The sequence below is a fragment of the Ambystoma mexicanum genome, chromosome 9, assembly GCF_040938575.1.
Source record: "Ambystoma mexicanum isolate Mex_15411 chromosome 9, UKY_AmexF1_1, whole genome shotgun sequence".
Lineage (NCBI taxonomy): Eukaryota > Metazoa > Chordata > Amphibia > Caudata > Ambystomatidae > Ambystoma > Ambystoma mexicanum.
The window spans coordinates 617,695,964-617,715,980 of record NC_090931.1 but is presented as its reverse complement, the minus strand read 5'-3'; positions in this window follow the sequence as shown (position 1 = coordinate 617,715,980).

Genomic DNA, 20,017 nt, shown 5'->3' with positions numbered 1-20,017 from the left:
GCCAATGATGCTCTAGCCACTATTTCCTCTTCTATAGCCTCCACTCTTGATCTACTTTGGCCCCTCTCCTCCTCCCATCCTACTCGCAAACCCATGGCTTTCCCCTCAACTTCTCTCCATGGGTCATCTCCTTCATCGCCTCGAGCGACTCTGGCTCAAATTCCCCTCACTATCCAACCAAACCTCCTATTTCTCCTACCATTCTCTTTATGACTCCTGCCTCAGTTCTGCGAAATGTTCCTACTATTCTAACCTTTTCCACTTCCAAGCCTCTCATCCTCGCCGTATCTTTCAAACCCTCTTCTGCTTCAACTACCCTCTCCCCTTCTGACTTTGCAAACTTCTTCTCCAAGATTCTTTCTCTTTGTCAAAAGATGAACTGCTCTCCCTACTCCCCCCTTCCCCTTCCCCCTATACGCCTTCAGTTTGCATGTCTGACTTCTCGCTTGTCTCCCCTTCTGATGTGTCCCTCCTCCTGTGCAAAGCCCACCCTACATCGGCCCCTACTGACCCTCTCCCCACCCTCCTCATCCCGAAGATCTACCCTCTTCTCATCTCTTACTTAGCCTCCTTCTTCAACATCTGTCTCTCCTCAGCTACCTTCCCCTCCGCATTCAAGCATGCCACTATTATATCTATTCTGAAAAAAACCTTCTGCTGATCCCCTTCTTACCTCTAACTTCTATCCAATCTCGCTTCTCCCATTCCTCTCTAAACTACTTGAACGACTAGCCTACTCCCACCTCTCAACCTTTGTCACTAACCTTTCCCTCCTTCCCCCCTCTCAATCCGGCTTCTGACCTAAACACTCCCCTGAAACTGCCCTCACTTATATTCTTAACTCCCTCCTCTCCGCTCGATACTCTAAACAATCCTCTGTCCTCATCCTCCTCGACCTTTCTGCTGCCTTCGACACCGTTGATCACCCTCTACTTCTCAACATTCTTTCTTCCTTTGGTTTCAAAGGCTCTGTTCTCAACTGACTCTCCTCTTACCTCTCCCCCGGCTCGTTTGCTGTCTCCTGGGGAGGTCGTACCCCACCCACCTTCCCCTTGGTTTACAGAGTACCCCAAGGTTGGGTTCTCACCCCTTTCCTATTCTCTCTCTACACCTCTCTCCTTGCCCCCATCATCTCTTCCTTTGGTATTTCTCACCATTTCTATGCCGATGGCACCCAACTCTTCCTTTCCTTCACTTCCTTTTCTCCTGACTTCCACCTTAAACTCTTCTTGTCTTACAGCCATTAAAAACTGGATGTCATCCCACTTTCTTTCCCTCAATACTGATAAGAGTGAAGTCTTATTCTTTCCCTCCAAAACTCTTCCCCTTCCCCCTCCCTCTCCTCCACCTTTTACCACTTTCCCCCCTCTAATCGTCCCATCTCTGCCCATTCTCGCAATCTAGCTATTCACTTTGATTCCTCCCTCTCCTTTTCCCACCATATTTCTCTTACCTCTCACGCCTGTCGCTACCACCTTTTCAACATTCGCAAAGTCTGCTCCTCTCTCACCTTCCATGCCACTAAACTTTTAATCTCCTCCCTTATCTTCTCTCGCCTCTTCTACTGCTCCTCTATACTCTTTGGACTGCCTGCATCTCAACTCGCCCCCTCAAATCCCTCTATCACTCAGCCGTCCGCACCCTCTGCCTCCTTGCCCCTCATGACTCAATTTCCTACTCGCTTTCTTACCTTGGTTGGCTTCCCTTCCGCTCCCAATTTAAATTTCATTTTCTCTGCCTTTTCTTTAAATCTCTCCATGATCTTGCTCCCCCTTACCTCTCCTCTCTTTCTACACCCCTTCCCGTTCCCTTTGTTCTGCTGACCTCTTCCTTCTCACCATTCCCTCTGCCCCATGTGCCTCCTCCCGTTTACGCTCCTTTCCACTCCTTTCAGCTCCTAGCTCCCCTGCACTGGAACTCCCTACCTCTCTCTATCCGCTCCATACCTGCCTTTTCCTCCTTCCGTACTTCCCTGAAATCTCTCCTTCTCCACCCCCCACCCTGATACCTTCTCCCATTACTATCTCCTTTCCCTCACATCTCCCCCTATGTACCTCACCCTAACCCCCTTTTTCCCTTACCCTCCTTGCTTCTTCACCATAATGCCCTTTCTTTTCCCTCCTCCTTTCCCATCCTCACCCCCTCCTTCCCTCTTACCCTCACAGATTAATTGCTCTACATACTGTTTTATTGGTTTGATTCATGTTTTGTAAATTGCTTCTACTGTTAAAAAATGTTTTATGTACCTTGTTGTTATAATTTATTTTATTTATTTTTCATTTTTTTAAAGCGCTCACACAGCCCGCGGGCATCGAGGCACTTTTACAGGAATTGTTTTTGTTTTTGTTGCAAAATTGTTTTTTTTGTCTTAGTTGTGTATTTATAACACGCATAAATTCCCAGAGGTTTCTAAGCGCGGACCCGGGGATCGAACCTGTGTTGCTTCCTGTCGTCTTGCTTACAAGGCGAGACCGTTGCCGTTGAGCTATCGTGCCGGGACTTGGAATAAAGAGCTATATAAACACAATAAATACAAATACAAATCTTAGTTAGGTGGTTCTGCTGGGTGATGCCCTTGACAGGGTTTGCCGTTTCTGTGCTTGCTGGTCTGTCAGCGAAGGAGTCTGTGGTATCCAAAGTCTTTTGGTCTGGGGCTATGTTGGAGAACATCCTCAGGTCTGCTGATAGATTGAAAATATAAATTATGAAAAAGAGGTCATTAAACCAATTACTCAGGCCACTTTGTGGTTATTGATCAGCTTTGAAGGTTGCTTAATAGGAAGCTTCCATGCCATTCTATAGAATGTCAATTTATCTTATTCGATCATGACAGAGTTGGGATTCTATTAATGCTTGGCAGACAATATTATCGCTCCCTTGCCAGCTCCCTTATGTCATTGTCCTCTGCAGATTCCAGTTTTCTGCTCAACAGTTTATTTGATTGGACAATGCAGATTTTATCTACGTGGATTTAAAAATTTGTGGTCTTATTGACCCTGCCAAAATTGGTGTCCTTAGAGGGCTGATAGGGATGTGCGAAAAGAGGAAGATCATTGATTGGTAGTGGACTATGAGCTTAGGGCCCTTTAGGAATGTGCATGTAATGGGTGGGTTCACACAGAATAACTCTGAGTCCAAATTGCTGAACCAAATCAGGAAGATGGCCAAGTACTGTTTTATTAACAATTATCTAAAACAGAGAGTTTACAATGAACATCAACGGACGTACGCTCAGGTTCTCTCAGCAATCTTTTCACAAAACATAGTTTATATATCAAAGATACGTCAGCAGTGTCATTATACTACGTGGCAAATAATGAAAAACCTACTAAGGGTTGGGATTGGCTTAAGGGGAACATCCAAGTATATTTTCTATAGGAACTAGGATTGTGATTGGATACCCACTGTCAGGTGGACAATATATGCCTACCTCTAAAACATGTCATCTTCAGAAACATTGGATACATGGTTTCTCCTTGGTTTTCAAACTATAAGGTTCTTTGTTATATGGACCACTACAATTAATTGGCATGCTTGTGCCATGTCTGGAACATTTGGTTCCCTTAGCAGCACATACGCCCAGACCCAGGTGCAAAGAGATGGGGCATGACACTACCTCCCCACCCAATTAGCCCAGCAACTCTCATCGCTCATGCCTTCTGCCATGAAGATTGTCTTTGAACTTGGCCTTGCAAAAGTATCATTGTCTTCAGAATACATGGGAGTGTGAGCGCTCACTATTGTGCTCTGGACTTTCGCTCAAACTCGATTTTCATCCTTGGCTCACATGACAGGAGACCATGATTTGGTCCATTTTGCAGGTTTTAAATGCCTTAAATGAATTAAACTTGGCACTCTTGGTGTTCTTTCTTTGCACCTTAACACAGCCTGATTCATCCTTTGCACTTTCGCTCCTTTCCAGAATAGATAGCTGGCCTTGGCTGCTTCGGTCTTGACTCCAAGCCAGACAACCTTGCCATGCAGCTCGATGATTCACCTTATTCTTGCTGTAAAACAGTTTTCCCTTTCCTCTTCATGAGTCCTGGTTTACTAAATTCATGATACCGATGCCCAGCTTCTATACAATGACGGGTTTGCCTGCATTCTATTTACTACATATAGCTAGCTTCTATGATGACTTAGTCTATTTGCATTTCAGCGTCTATACATTTATTGAACGGTTGTTTCTCTGCAGAACTTTGTGCACGTGTAATCTTTTTCGTATTTAAAAGTTCACTTGATTCTTTACTTCGTCATTAGTTTCTGTATGATTCATACATCCTCTTCAGCCAGTATCTTGGGATGTCGTATGTCTCTTGTGACATCTCTAGCTTCTTTCTTTGCTCTTTTTCATATTTCGTCAGGGAGTTCCTCCCTTAGGTTGTCATTGCGTCAGGGATACATTCGGTACAGTTTTCTCAATGGTTATCGTCTTTTGAACCTACGCTGCGGTATTGGCGCAACTGCTGGTGTCAAACACGGCCGTATCTGTATCTCAGGTCTCCAACATATGGGAGGTAGGGGGGCAAGATTTCCTACAGAGGCATGCAGCTGCTCCTCTACATTCCCCACTCTGGTTGAGTCCTCGACCACCTCTTCAATCGTTTCCACATCCTGATATTTTCTCTTGCAGAAGTGTTTCTTTGGTGTCCATATCTTCATCATCCCCCTCAGGGTGCCTGCTGATTTAACATGTTCACATACACTCCAGGTCATGTAGTTACATTGTCCATTTGGGGTACAAGAGACCCATCGTCCCACATACTTCTTATGATTCTTTGGATACAGGAACTTTGTTTCCTCAGGTGCCACGATGCTGGCCTCTATGCATTTCCTGACAGCGTTATCAGTCATCTCCTAGGCGTATGGTTCAGGTTTGACATCAATCATGATCTTCATCCCTACCACCTTCTTTGCTGTTTTCTTGCATTGGGCAATCACCATTCTGACTACACAGAATCCAAACATTACTAACACAAGTATTACTCCAAGAACCCTAAATATATTTGCCAACCACTGTGGAATCCATGAAAACAAAAAGGCAAACCAGCTGTCATGTTCAATGTCATCAGTCTCTTATTCCATCTTGGCATGGAGGTCTGTCAACAACGTTATGGCCTCTGTCAAGGCTCCATTCTCGTCATTGTGAGAAGGTATGAATGTGCAACATGATGGCACGATTTTGGCACAAACTCCTCATTCCATCGCTGTGATCATATCAAGGACATATCGTTTCTGGAGGGGCATCAGTCGTATTGCCCTCAGCTATTCTGTGATGCCGTTGAATCCATTTATGGTAGCATTGTCTGCAAAGGTTCTGTATTGCACCAATGGTTATGTATTGCACCAATCTGGGGAACACGCTTTGTTGTTTGCTACTGTCAGAATTCCAGGCATGAATATATCTGTCATTATCATAGCAGTTTTAATGAACAACCTGTGCTCATCATGAATGGTTTCATACGCTGTTATCGATTTGGCTGAGAAATAATTTTCTCTTTTCATCCGTATGAGTTCAAGTGATCTTCTCTTTCGCAAATGGTCATCCACCTTTGGAAATTCACAAATGTTTAGGTCGCTCTGAGGAATCACTAATGCTGGAACATGGATGAGCACCAGGGAACATACTCGGCACCAAGCCTTAACCAACTTTACATAGGCTCTAGATCCACAAGCCCAATCTCGATCCATAAGGACGGCTGTCCCTTCTCCCATTCTGGGGACATTAATTGTGGTCTTGCATTCTTTGTTATATCCCACATGGTTCTTTCCATGTCTTCAGAAGCATAGTGTTGCATTAACCAACAGGATTACAACTACTGGGCCTGATTCATATTCTACCCATGTCAATAGTTTGGAGTGCTTAGCCCATGGATTTAAGCATCCATCATTCACTTTCTGCACTTCTTGCACGTGGTCCATCTTCAGAAATTGAGCTGCACAGAATGACCATTCTTTCTTCCCATCCCTTCTTGGTGTGCACGTGTCCATATATCAACTTTTGAGTTTGTTCCCAACATCCAGTTGATCCTGCTATTTCTGTCACATCAGGACAATTAATTCTCTTCATTTCTTCAATGATCACCTCATCCTGTCCTGCGGCAGGATATACAACCATATTGCTCTTCCATCCAGGCTCCTTCTCCATTTGTGTGGTCTTGATATAGTCATCCTGGTATAGAGACAACCATTTTGATCGCCATCGCAAGGTCGCCCAACTTCCTTGAAACTTTTCTCTAGTAGGACATGCTGCAAGATGGCTGAGGCACTTTGCATCGTGTGCTGAAACCTCCTTTGAAATTAAAGTCCTTACTGTATTATGAAATAGGGGATAAGAGCACAGACATAGCAACTCTCATTAGATGCTCTTTCCCCCCACCTTTTTCAGGTGTTGATACCACATGTTATTCCCCAGGTGAGCTGTAGTATCTATATATGTATTTAAACCCTTCATTATCTTCCGCCGCATCTCTTCTATGTCTCCCAATATACATAGAGATCAAGGAATTATTTGTCATTATTCATTTTCACAAGGGTGGACTTTAAGAGCTCTTTCTTTGTTAGAAACATTAAGATGATAGACACTATGAAAGATAAGGAACAGAACAACAATGAGAACAATCATGCAAATATATATCATGTATACAAATCTGGGGAACCATTTCTCGTGCCATCATACTGCTTGCTAAACTTGTTCATTCTCCATGACCATGCCATCTTCTACATTAATAATGTCTAATACAATCCTCAAATTTCTTTTATGTCTGCAACTATACAATTTGTTAAATTATAGCAATAAGGAGTATTCTCATCACTGGACCGTTTTTAGGATCCTGTAAAAAGCTGTGAATATTAATGTCTCTTCTAACAAGAGCAGGGTAAGATTGAAGTATGAACACAAAGACAGCAACCACAAACCAATGAACATCACTGCTGGCATATATCATGTGTTTTTATCACTTAAAACAAATATTCTCCACAAAATAAATCTGGATACTGATCTCTTTTCCAATTTCTGATCAAGAACTGATGTTTAGGCGTAACTGTGATGCATCACTTTCTGCTTCAATATATTTCTAAAAGTTCATTTAAAAACTCCTGGAATTCTCTGCAAGTCCTCACATTTTCTGCTCAAATATATATGAGGAGTGTATATTGAATTCCAGTCCAAATAAAGTACGTGTTAATTACTCGTTGCTTTATCGTCCTTCTTAATCATCAATCGGGTTTGCACATGTGAAAATTCTTCTTCTCGTCTTACTTCTGGATCAGCAATGGTAGGAGGGATCTTCATGTAGTTTAGGTGTAGCCAAGCTCTTCTTCCTTCAAACAGCCGATGGGCCATTAAAGCGAGGCTCATGTCACTATCCTGATCAGGACTAGGGCCCTAACATATAACTTAGCTGGTGGTAATAGTTCACTTGGATTGGTTGCCGAATTATCTTCTTCCATATTCTTAGACTGCCCCCCCTGACGCTTGACTTGATCTGAAATTAAAGAAATACTGGTAGTCATACATGTCAAATAATCATGCATCTCATGACCTAAAGTTTTGGCTACACTCTGGGCATCACTCCGAATCCTAGACAGAGGTGTAAGGGGCTTTCTCATTCAACACCCTGTAACTAGCTCATGCAGGGTGAGGTGGTGGTCCGATCCTGGCTGATTCCGAAGGGTATATAAGGCCTGGGGTAGGCAATACAGACATCCCTTTTTCAAAGTCAATTTCATCTTGGCAATCCTTTCTTTGAGGAGGCCGTTGAGTCTCTCACATATCCCATTCACTTGCCGGTGGTACGCAGAAGAGGGCCTGTGCTTCATACATAATAAAAGCCCTATTTGTTTGAATAGCTCATTGACAAAATGTGGCCCATTTTTGGTTTTTAGTACTTCACAAAACCCCCATCTCAGGAATACTTTGTGCACTAAAAACTTTGCTGCACAAGTGGCATCAGGGTGTGTGCACGGACCCACCTCGATCCACCTAGAAAAGGGACACACCACTAATAGATTCCTATATCCATTACATGTCTGCAATATATCGACATAGTTGATATGTAAATGTTGAAACAGACCATTTGTTTGAGGTTTTAATCCTCTGATCATTCTCAGTGTATGGCCAGCATTAAACTTTTGACACACGATGCAATTCACCATAAATAGTGCAACGTGTACCGACAAATTAGGAATGAACCAGTCTTCTGCAATATTAGCAGAAAGACTTTCTCTAGTTACATGTGCGGGGTAATGCAGCTGTTCAACCGCAACTTTTAATAAAGTTACTGGCATCACTGGCTTTCGAGTGCTGTCCTGTCAACATAGAGCTTCCGTGGGGGATAAAGAACATCTCCTTTATTTCCTCAGTTCTTGCTCTTCCTGTGGTGCGCTTCCCTGAATCTCTATTAATTGGGTTATTGACAACTTATTAAGCCCCTGTTGTACTTACATAGTTGTAACTGAATTCTCTTTAATACACTCAGTATCAAAACTCAAAATGTCTTTAGAATATGCAACACTTGTGACTTCTATGTCTGCATTTGTTCCCGCAAGAGATAAAAATCTGTTCTCTTAGTATGCGCAGCATATTTTACAGCCGATCTGGGTACTGGGAGTTGTAGTGCCTTAATGAGTCTCTCCAATAAGGACGCATGCTGCACTGGAGAGCTGTCTGCATGGAAGTAGCCCCTCCTCTTCCAACGTGCCAACCCTGCATGTACGGTGGACGTCACATAGGCGGAGTCACTGTAGACTGTCACTACCTGCCCTTCATGTTTCACAAGTTTGACAATAAGCGCCACTAATTCTGCAGCTTGCGCTGAAAAATGAGATGTGGCCTTGCACTAGCCACCACCTTGAATTCTTCATTTAATCTGTATTTTACTACTGCAGTGCCTGAATGCCTTTCCTAATTATTCTGATCCATTTTTGAAGCACCATTAATAAAAAGAATCTTCCCTCACGCTAAAGCATTCTCCTTCACACAGGGTATAGCATCATAAAATACAACATAAATGGCACATTCATGCACAAGATCACCTTATTCTACAAGTTCAGCTATAAATGTGGCTGGGTTCACTATTTTACATCTTACAATTTTAATCGCTGGAATATGTATCATTACCTCATAAGCTGAAGCTCTTTGGGATGTCAATGTGCCCTTGGGTTTCTCTAGAATGGCAAATAGAGCATGTTCCACATAAAGGGTCATAGAACAGCCCTGACAATAGTTGTGGACTTCTCAATTGCATAACTGGGTCTAAATTCCCACTGTAATATGCTGTAATATGCCAAAGGTTTGTACCCCAATTTGGTTCTTTGTGTAAGCACTGCTGTAATTACTGACCCATCAGTGTGTGAAAACAAATACATTCATCACCATAATTGGGAATTCCTTAAACTGAGGCTGTACTAATTGCTTTTTTCAATTTTTCAAATACTTCCTCCATTTCTTCGGTCCATTCTAATTTTGTTTTAACAACTTGTGCTTTCTTTAATGCTTAATGCTTGCAGTAGTGTACTTACTATAATCAAACACATAGGCTCCAACGTAATTGCACAAACCCAAATACTGTTACATCTGTCTCACGGTTTTCGGTTTTGATATTTTCATGATTGCCTCAGCTCTCTCAGGTGTCACTTTCTTTCCTTCATGCGAAATCAACTGACCTATGTATACCACCTCTTCTTAACAGTACTGTAACTTCTCCTTGTCCACCTTATTTCCCTTAGCTGCTAGAATAGTCATTAATTGGATAGAGTCCGGTCTACACTCATCCTCTGTTTTGCTGCAAAGCAATAGGTCATCTACATTTTGTATCACCGCACTTTCGAGATCGATGTTGCCTAGATCCATCTTTAGGACTCTGTTAAAGGTTGATGAGGACTCACAGTACCCTTGAGGCAAACTAGTGTGTTTTAATCTTTCTTGGCGAGAACTAAATGAAGTCAAGTCTTAGGAGTCGTTATGCAATGGGATCGAGAATAATGCATTTTTCAAATCGATCACCATGAAGTATCGAGCTTCTACTGGGATACTAAACAATATTGTTGCTGGAGTAGGAAATAAAGGAAACTCCGCATCTACAATCTGGTTAAGAGGTCTAATATCCTGGATAAATCTCCACGACCCTCCTTTAGAATTTTTCAATCGGATACACCGCGGTATTACACGATGACTCTGATGGCACCAGAATCCCCCGATTCATCAATGCTGAAATAGTCTGAAATATACCTTCATCAGCTTCTCGAGACAAGGGGTACTGTTTTGCTCGGGGTAAAATTGCTCCTGGCTTAAGCTTTATTTTAACCTCCTCTATCCCCTTCAATAGGCCTACATCATAAGGGCATGTGGTCCATAGAGCACTTGGAACTTTTTCCAGATCCTCCTGAAAACATGCTGGTCGCTACCCCATTACTGCCATTCTTTGTAGAACTTCCCTTTTTTTCTATCTTTATCCAGTATGTAATGCTCATGAAGAACACTACTTTGTCATCGCTTTGGTCTTCCCTGAACATATGATCATCAATTCTGTTAATCTGTACCCCTCGTCAAGAGCCATCAGTGTTTTCCATGGTCTACTCTCATCGTCTATTCCTTCATGCATTGCCATTTCTTTTTGTACTAAAGCTGCCTTCAACTCTATAGGAATACTCTGTCGACCCTCCTCATCCATGGGTATTTGCTGTCTAAGTAAAAACTTATCAGGTATCCTCACAATCTTTCCTACCAGGCCAAGTAGCCATGTCAGTAAAATGCTTACCCCATATAAAAACAATCTCTGGATCTACTGGAAGATCTCGCAGAGCCACTTGCCCTGTGAATGTCAGAATAAATTCTCCCACTTTTAAATAGTGTATTCTTGGAGTGGAGCACACTATTCCTTGTTAAGTAAATGAAATCATCATGTTAAGTTTCGTCATTAAATCTTTTCCTAAAATGTTAACCGGTGTCTGTCGTGAATATAAAAGAGGAATGGACATATCACATTCTCCTATGGAAACTGGTAATTTATCAGTGAAAGGAACTTGACTCGTAGCTCCAGAGAAACCTTTAGCATTCATGGCAATACCTGATATTAGATATTTTCCCTCTCATATACACGAACGAGTTGCTCAAGTGTCTACAAGAAAAGAAAAGGATTTGCCTCCTACTGTCATATCGACCCTTGGTTCCTCTTGGGACCTGGTGTCACAGATAGTACTGAACACATTAAGTCACCCTGTGAGCTGTCCTATTGTGGATACAAGATCAGCCCCATCCCTGTGAAAGGATTTGATCCTACCACCGTGACACCTCCTATTCTAGGTGTCAATCCTTGTCCTGTATTTGCATACTGCTGTGTCTGCATAGGGGCTTGTTGCAACTGCCCTTGTGGTGGATTCAGTTGTACTTGTCCCTGCTGTTGCACCAGCTGTGCTTGCGGTGCTTGTGCCCGATAAGATGAATGATCTTTGGCAAAGCTCTCTCTGGTCTGTGTGCTGTATGGCGGATGATAATCTGTCCTCACTCTGGAAAATTGGCCATTTTGTACATTCCCTTGGTTCCCACATATGCATGCAATATGTCCTGCCATTCCACAATTCCAACATACCGGGGGAACCTTCCTGTTAGTCCATCCTTGGTTATGTCCTCCCCGAGCACTCTGGTTCTCATTCTGTGTATTTTGAAACCCACCTTGGTATTCTGAAAGCTGCATCCTCGTCCCCTATAACCCATACCCACCTTGGACCATCTGGCATGAAGTATTCGCCTGCGATGTGCCCATTGCTTCCTGCATTCCCAATAGTTTTCTGCTTATCAATACCGCACCTTCTATGGCAGATTTTGGCTTCCCCGATCTTACTATTCTCATCTTTGTTCTGTTTTTCTCTTGTAATAACCGACAATGGTGCACTATTGTCAACTGTATCTCAGCCTATGGCTTTGCTTCCATCCCGACTTGTTTTTCCATCCGCCTATGTACTGGCTCTGGCAACCCCCAACATAAAATGTGGTAAAATAATGCCACTATCTTTTCCACAGCTTGCAAGTTGCCATTTCTCCTGAATGTAAGCAATATGGTCTTGATCTTCCTTCATTTTATGTGTCATAATTGCACCCACATATGATGTATCAGGATATTATACCCAGAGAGCCCTCCAAACGACTGCTCACAATTATTAAATGGTGCTCCATCATGTGCTGTGCTTTGTGCAGTCACACTTGAATATCCTGTACTCCATAGGTCATCAGCCCTCTCTCCAAGAATAGATGCCAGGAGACCTTTTATGTCGCCTATGGCCAGCGTATTTCCTCCGGTCATTTTCTGTACTTTGTATATCCATTTCCCAGCCCCCGAAGTCAAACCAGGGAGCTTGCATTTTAAGTTATCCTTGTCCATCTGTGGCCATTGAGTGTATTGCGGTTTTGCTCACCCCTTCTCTAACAAGGGGAACTGTGTGAATCCCATCCAAAGTCATATCCCACTATTAGTAGGGATAATCGTCCCTGTCTGTCTCCTTGTCTGTAATGACCTTAACCTGCTTATGTATGGTGGAGACTTCCACGTCTCACTATCTGATTGTCCTCGGAGCCTTTCAGGATATGCCATGGGATCTGGCATTCTATCCTTAGGTTGTTCCAGATCCGACCATCTCACTTCCTTATCCATTTGCAGGCTTCTTTCAGGGGCACTTGCGCTCCCTCTTTCTTCCCCGAGACTGGGCTCTCTTTCCTCGTCTGACATGTCTAGTCCCCAACTAGTGTGGCTATGATCGTCGTTCACTCTTGTCCAAGTTCAGTCTGCTCAAAGACAATGCTCTGCGTTCATCACTTAACAAGCTTCCTTCCTCACTTCGTGATGGAGGTACTGGGGATCAATCATCGTTCCCTCGAGCTTCATACTCTCTATCTCGTCTGAACTGTTTATCAACCTTATCGATCCTTTCTCCAATGTTTTCCGGGTAAAATCTTTCTTTTTCTAGTGCTACTCTAGATACTGCCGGCATTACTTCCTTTATCAGAAGACTCTCTTCCACTCTGTCCCATCGTATTTCTGGGCTCGGCCTCATTTGTTCTTTATGAATGAGACTGGCATCAAAACCTTGCTGTCAAAACCTTGTTCTATTTCTTCATATAGTTCCCTTTGCTTTCTTGCATCCCTTCTAATTCTTTGTTCCTCTTGCCTTTGTTCTTCTCCTCTCTTTACTCCTTCCCACTTCTTCTCCTCTTTGTCTCCAATCTTTTGACCCTTAGTCTTTGTGCTTCTTCTTCCTCTCTTCCTTTCCTTTGTCCCTTTCTTCTATAGCTTGTTGTCTATTGTCATACTTTGTTATTCTGCTCGCTCTTCAATTTTCTCTTGTTCCTCCTGATATATCTGCTCTCGTCGCTCCCTGCTTTTCCTTTTCTGCTCATCCTCTTTCAGTCTTTTCTTTCGTTCCTTATCCTTCCTTTCTTGTTCGTCCTCATCTTCTTTTTGCCTAACTTCCTCAATACTTTTTCCATCTATCTTGAGTAATAGCTGTCCTCCCATGCATTCATTTTGTACGAGTGCTATCTCGTCAATCTTATTCTTTTCTCTTTTCCATCTCTTAATCTCCCTGTCTATTTCCGTCAACAAATTCAACTGCTCACTTTTTTCTTCGTTGTCTTGTATGAACTTATAAATCTCTTACTTTCTTTAAATCTTTTCCGGAATATCGTCAGTACTGTAAGCGGGGGTTCATACATCGGATTACGGTACCCTGTCGCTGCTCTTAATTCCTTTAAGGATACACTCCTATCTCTTCCATAGAAACACTCCCCTTTGCTTCAGGCAAGGTAATGAGAGCTGAGGGATCAACGCCTTCCCCCTTATGCTGATTAAGCATTCACTCCTCAGGTGGCTGGCCTTCTCTTTCCTCTTTATACATCTACCAAAGCTGTAAAATCGCTAATCTTTTCTCCAATTTCTTTCCTGTATACGTAGTGTGCAAGTAAGTGGTCATGTATTCCAATACCACTCTTGACAATGATCCCCCTTGTATCACGGCATAAACATTTTATCTGCTGAGCCCTTTACCCATTCTGCACTGTACTGTTTGAGCTTGTGCACATGTTTTGGCAGTGTCTTGCATAGGTGCATGAGAGGAGTATCCCCCATAATGGCAAGTCTCAAATGACTGTCAATACTTACAAGACCATTAAATAAACCATTTACCTTGGCTTAAGTCACCATTTTTCAACGTTTTAAAACATCAAATATGAGCAAGCACCATCAATCGCTGCTCAATCCTCTTGTTTCAATGGCCTATCTATTCGTTTGATTAGCGCCAATGGTTTTACTACACTTTATCTTTAGTCACTGTTACTTTTCAACTCTTCACAATGTCTATTGCTCCTCCATATTTTACTCAACAGACAACATTTAGACAAGTCAGACATTTACACTTTATAAAACACTGTGATCACTTCTTCCTGTGCCTTTACTTTTTTATCCTGTATAGGATTTGAGACATTACCTTACGCAGTCCTGACTGCGCATTTTATATTTCACCCTACTCCTGCTGGAGTTTGTAATGTCTCCTTATAATTCCCTTGAATTAGGATTCTTAGGCATTATCTCTTTATCTTCACAATATTTCCCTGTTCCTCAAAATTATTACAATCCTGTTTCTTTATTTGCCATTTCCCTTAGACTACTCACCATTCGTTAAACAGCTCAAGGCCTTCGGTATCGACTCCTCCAATCCGACCACTTGGTCTTCTGTCTGCAGGGCACCCCTGGAAACCAGGCAAGCATTTCTTCAAAGGGGAACCTGCCCACCATCTCTGTTATTCCTGCAAGCTTATTTCTATTCGGCCGCTCTTCACAGGAAACTGTGATCTTCCAGCTAATGGCAGAGGGTGCCCGATCATCCAAAAATCTGGAGCTGAAATAATTTGGATCATTGAACCCTCTGCACTGCTACCACTGGAGCTTAGGGTACTTTAGGAGCATGCATGTAATGGATGGCATCACACAGAAAATCTGAGTCCAAATAACCGAAGCAACTCATGAAGATGGCAAAGTACTGTTTTATTAACAATTATCTGAAAAGGGGGGTTCACAACGAACATCAACGGACATACTCTCAGGTTCTCACAGCGATCTTTTCACAAAACATAGTTTATATATCAAAAATACATCAGAGGTGACGTCATACTTCGTGGCAAATAATGAAAAACCTACTAAGGATTGGGATTGGCTTAAGGGGAACATCTAAGTATATTTTCTATAGGAACTAGTATTGTGATTGGCTACCCACTGACAGGTGGACAATGTATGCCTACCTCTAATACATGTCATCTTCAGAGACATTAGATACACTGTTTCTCATTGGTTTTCAAATTATAAGGACCTTCGTTATATGGACCACTACAATTGGTTGCCATGCTTTTGCCATATCTGGAACATTCGGTTCACTTAGCAGCACATAAGCCCAGACCCAGCTGCAAGTAGATGTGGCATGACACTACCTCACCACCCAATTAGCCCAGCATCTCTCATCGCCCATGCCTTCTGCCGTGAAGACTGTCTTTGAACTTGGCCTTGCAAAAGTATCCTTGTCTTCAGAATACATGGGAGTGAGAGCGCTCACTATCGTGTTCTGGGACTCCTTGTTCAAACTCTGTTTTCATCCTTATCTCACATGACAGGAGACCACGATCTGGCCCATTTTGCAGGTTTTAAATGCCTTAAATGAATTAAACTTGACACTCTAGATGTTCTTTCTTTGCACCTTAACAAGGGATGATTCATCCTTCGCACGTTTGCTCCTTTCCAGAATAGATAGCTGACCTTAGCTGCTTCGGTCTTGACTCCAGGCCAGACAACCTCGCAATGCAGCTCCACGATTCAGCGTATTCTTGCTGCAACAAAGTTTTTCCTTTCCTCTTCATGAGTCCTGCCTTACTAAATTCATGATTCTGATGTTCAGCTTCTATACTATGGCGGCTTTGCTTGCATTCTATTCATTTCGTATAGCCAGCTTCTATGATGACTTAGTCTACTTGCGTTTCATCGTCTGTACAATTATTGAATGGTTGAGATTCTCTAAAGCACTTCGTGCACATGTAATCTTTTTCGTATTTAAAATTTCACTTGATTCTTACTTCGTCATTAGTTTCTGTAGGATCCATACAGCCTCTTCAGCCAGTATCCCGGGACGTGGTATAAGTCTCTTGTGACGTCACCAACTTCTTTCTTTGCTCTTTTTCATATTCCTTTAGAGAGTGCCTCCCTTAGGTTGTCATTGCTTCGGGGATACATTCGGTACGGTTGTCTCAATAGGTATCTTCTTTCGAACACATGCCGCAGTATTGGCACAACTGCTGGTGTCAAACACGGCACAATCTGAGGTCTCCAACATATGGGAGGTAGGGGGGCAGGGTTTCCTGCAGAGGCATGCAGCTGCTCCTCTACAACTATATAGATGAAGTGTTGCGCATTGGCTGAAGGACCAGAGTGCACTAAAGCGTCCAGGGTGTTATGGGACTTGCGATACCGGAAGGACAGTGACTTGTTTTGTTTATTGTTTCACACATCCATGATTAGATGGAGGAAGTGAAGGTTTATTCACTCTCTATGAAATAATAGAAGATGGTGTCTTTGCCCTAACTTTGTATGCAAGTCTCTTTTGTAGAGGGTGACAAATCTACTTTCTCAGGAACCTTTACGTGCAGCATGGGTACCTCCAAAATGTTACAGTAGTTTAGCGCGTCCAACATCACTATTAATCGAAGAATGTTCCTAGTCTCATTGGTGAAAATAATAAACTATAAAAAAGCACCAATCCTAAAGCTGCTCTACCACAGTGTGGCATCACCCAGTCTTCAGCGGTTTTGTTTGATGAAATCCAAATCACGCTTTGATTTCTCCAATTCCAGGATGTCACAAATTTAATAGCAAATAGCCTTACTAATATTTATATGGCCTTCCTGGGAAAGGAGCACATGGGACAGGTGCTCGACCACTCCCAAGCAAGTTCAATCACACCGGTAGGGTTGTATTAAAGCTAGGCACAGGAAAAATGGTGTCTATTGCGGGGGATTAACCAGTTTTGCCGAATGGCCATTTCACAATATTGTTTTGCTGCATTTTTTAAAATCACAAAATTATAGGTGGTACTTTTAGGTAAGGTATATGGGGGGTGGTGAGGGGAAGTATGTGTCCGGGGGCTCTCCCTCTGGCTTTTGTGGTAAAAATAGGTCCATAAAATGGGCAAAAATGTTGGGCGAAATTTCCATTCAGCAAAAAGCATGTTCATAGATCTGATTGCGGTTGGAGGAATCGCAGTTAAAACTAAAGCCTCTCCAAAAGTATAATTTGGGACAAATCTCACTAAACTGGTTTCAGGTTTAAGTTTCCGAAACATTGGGCCTTAGCAGAATCACGGCCCTTCAGGAGAAATAACCCCCTCTGCCCAGTGGCGTCACTAGAGGAGGGTGGGCTCCTCCTCTGAAATCCTGGGGCCTACGGGAGGGCGGGGCCTTCCTCTGAAATCCTGGGCCCTACCTCAGCTGGGCTACTTTCTGCACTGTCTGCATTGCTGTGTCCACCAGTTCAGCACACACACAGGGCTGCAATCAATACTACCTCACAACAATCAAGAGCATTGCCCTGCAGCCAAGAGCAGCCCCTCCTCACAGAATGTGGTGCACGAAACCGCTAATGATGGGTCATTAGTGGCTTACTGGTTTAGTACCTACCTTCTGATGGGAGGGGAGGTGCAGTGGGGTGTGGTAGTTGGTGTACACAAACGATTCTCTGCTGGAGTGCTTCTGACGTCACATTACACCCTTATAGGTGACCCCCTCTACTTTTGTCTGTGGCCCCCCTACCTTGTCTGTGGTCCCCTCTGTGCCCCCCCCCTAAATTTGATTCCTGGCGACGCCACTGTCTATGTGTGCTTTGAAAAGTAGCACCGATCTGTGCCAGGCTTAAGCCAACATCCACTGACCTTTTATGAAAAACGTTATTCCGATGTGCACTCACTGCTCTCAACCAACCTCCTCGCTGCACCCTGACACCAGACGTGCAGCGTGGAGAAACCCTGCAGCACCTGACGGGTCCAAAGACGGCCTGTCAGTGTGTGATGGAACTCTGGGGCTGGCCCTTTCTGAGAATTGAACAGCATTCCCGGGGTCTTTGTACTCTCCTGTATGGGCCTTTGTGCGCCACAGGCAGACTTGACACCCTGCATTCTTTCCCTCACAAACGAACTCAACGTCTCCATATCGATTCACATATACAAAAGAGGGGATGTTTGGGGGGGGGGACTGCAGGGGGTCAGACACCCCCTTGCTGAAGGATTCACAGCGAGTTTGGCGGTGGTAAGGAGCGGCAGCAGCAGCGCAGGAGGACATATTGTGCGACCAGACGCGAGATTATAGATCGGGAGACGATCCAGCCTGCTCCGGGCGCTCTGCTGCCAGAGCTTCATATTCAAACAAGCGCAGCGCCGGCCCTCACCCCCCTCCAAAGGAGCGCTCGACGCCTCCTCCTCTCTGCTCTGAAACGGAGAAACGAGCTGCAGCGCCCGGGGTCAGGAGTCGGAGCATCAGCAGGACAGGCCTGTGGACACTCGGTTCATCAAAACATGAGAAGGGTGCGTAGGAGGCCCAAGAAGAGGAGACCAAGTACTGGGAGACAGAGAGAACATGGCGGACATGCAAAGAGAGAGGGTTTAGAAGGACGACTATGAGGCAAGGCCGATACAAAGAAGCATCAGCAAATGGAGGGAGGGAGGCTAGGCAGGGAGATTAACATGGGCCACGGGGAGTGGGTGAGGGGGAAAGGGGGGGGCGGAGGACGTTTCAGGGGAGGGAAGGCACATAGATGAGAGCCAGTGCACAAAGCAGCAAAGTAAGGTGTAGAAATAGAGTGGAGAGGGTGAGGAACAGGGGAGGAAGAGAAGCGGATATGTAAAAGCTAGTGAACTGCAATGATAGATGAAGACGTGACCACATACTGTTAATGTTAAAGGGTATTTGTACCGCAAACTATCACCACCTCAGTGATCCCCTGGCGCTCTGGCGGATCTGAAAAGGAGGTGTGGAAGGAGGTTAGTAGGGTATAGCGGGAATTGGTACAGTGAGAGTTGTGTCCAGTTGGCAGCTTCAGTTCGGTTTGCGCCGTTCGCTGAGCTTAGGCGCGATTTTCAGGTCGGTCCAATACCCATGTGCTGTTGTGCATGGTTATGTGTTGTTTGTATGTTGTTGCAGTGTGGTGAAGTGCGTGCGGGTTGCTGTGCAGAGCTGTGGCTGTGTGCGTTGGAGCAGTGTATGTGGAAAGTTGAGGCTTTAGAGATGGGTTAGTGTTTTTTTTTTCTTACCTCCGTGCTTTGGACTTATTTGTTTATTTATAAAGTGCATCAAACCGGGAGGCATCTCGGCACTTGAGAGATTGGTTACAGTGCTTATGTTACATAAGTGACAGTAGTTACAGGTATTAGTTACATTTGAGTGCAACAGAGTAGGGTTACATCAAGGCCAATCAAGTAAGTACATTAGGGAGCCATACCCGATGTTGCAGGGCGGCTACAACACCAGGATGCAAAAGACAGTCAGGTAAGTACATTTGGGGGGCCATACCCCATGTCGCAGGGCGGCTACAGCACCAGGATGCAAGAGTCAATCAGTTAATAAGTACATTTGGGGGGCCATACCCCATGTTGCAGGATGGCTACAGCACCAGGATGCAGGATGGCAAGTAGGCACTTGGAAGACATTGGGATGTGGAATACGCTCACATAGACACATTGATATAGCTAGAGAGGCAGGAAGAATCATGAATTATAGTTTTACTCACTGAAATACATGACAAGACGCGTTCAGGCAGCGGACAGGGAGCAGACAGGGGCCTTTGGTGAGGGGCCAGCTAAAGCCTGCCAGTCGCCGAAAGACCAAGATCAAGCGAACAGAGGCCAATTGCACAGCAGCTGATGTAAAGGCAGAGGACTCTGATCCTCCTTTATGCTGCACGTTAATCGGTGGTCATGATGGAATTGCCACGAGGAC